The sequence below is a fragment of the Microtus ochrogaster genome, chromosome 10, assembly GCF_000317375.1.
Source record: "Microtus ochrogaster isolate Prairie Vole_2 chromosome 10, MicOch1.0, whole genome shotgun sequence".
Taxonomy (NCBI): Eukaryota; Metazoa; Chordata; class Mammalia; order Rodentia; family Cricetidae; genus Microtus; species Microtus ochrogaster.
In genome coordinates, this window is record NC_022016.1 from 61,958,077 (window position 1) to 61,959,323 (window position 1,247).

Here is a 1,247-nt window from a genome sequence, read left to right on the forward strand (position 1 = left end):
GATGGGGAAGGAGGCTTAGAGAAGGCAGTTGCTGCAAGTCTCTAACCTGGAACCGGGGAGACGGCCATATGGGACTCCCTGTAGCCATCTCTTGACTTTCCTATGTATTTTTAGACTTGCATGAAAAATACAGTTAGCTGAATCTCGACTCGTGGTTCTTCTTTCCCCCAAAACCAGCAGTCTTTTTTATTTATATTTCTCATTCTGTTAACGTAACACAAATTTCCTTTCTACCTTCATCTAATTCCCACCACCTCACAGTACATCTTAGAAGCTACCCACGACAGTAAAGGGCGCTTTGTTTACCAAGTTAGAAAATAAAATATGGTGATATGTGGTGACTCATGTATTCTGTCACCACTATAAACAGTGACAAAAACATTACTTTTGGGGGAAAGAAAGCCTCCTTTATATATGCCACATGTCCTTTTGCCCGAATTTAAGAGCTGGTGAGATGTCTTGATAGGTAGAAGTATTTGCCACACGAGTCTGATGGCCTGGGCCTGGTTTCCAGAATTTACAGATAGAAGGGAAAAACTGCCTCTTGTTTTTCTCTACCCCCATGTGCATGATGAGGCACGTCTATGCGCATGTATACCGCACACACATACACACACACACACACATTCAACATACACACACAATAATAATAATAAATTTTAAAATTTGATTAAAATATTAGGCCATTAAATTATGATAGTCCATGTCTTTAATATCAATACTAGGAGGCAGAGGCAGATGACAGCCAAGACTATTAAATAGAAATCTTGTCTCAAAAAAAAAAGTGTTAGTTTTTGTTTGTTTGTTTTTCAAGACAGGGTCTCTCTGTACAGCCCTGGCTGTCCTGGAACTTGATCTGTGGACCAGGCTGGCCTTGAACTCACAGATATCCACCTGCCTCTGCCACCCAAATGCTGGGATTAAAGAAATGTGACACGGGGGCTGGAGAGATGGCTCAGTAGTTAAGAGCACTGACTGCTCTTCCAGAGGATCCAGGTTCAATTCCTAGCACCCACTTGACAGCTCACAACTGTTTGTAACTTCAGTTCTAGAGGATCTAACACCCTCACACCAATGAACATAAAATAAAATTAAATAGATTATTAAAACAGGCATGTGATACCACTGCCTGGCCTAAATGTAACAACTTATTAAAGATAATGTTGAGGTAGAATTATTAGTTCAAAGATGCACACTTGAAGTCTTATAGACACTGTCAAAGGTTACCAGTTAACACTCTGCAGTGG

General features: G+C 40.6%; 1 protein-coding gene across 1 annotated transcript in view; it reads right to left on the reverse strand.

Annotated features, from left to right (window-relative positions):
- Positions 1-1,247, reverse strand: part of Col9a2 (collagen type IX alpha 2 chain) — a 17,250-nt gene that overhangs the window by 6,130 nt on the left and 9,873 nt on the right. The gene's annotated exons all lie outside the window — the stretch shown is intronic.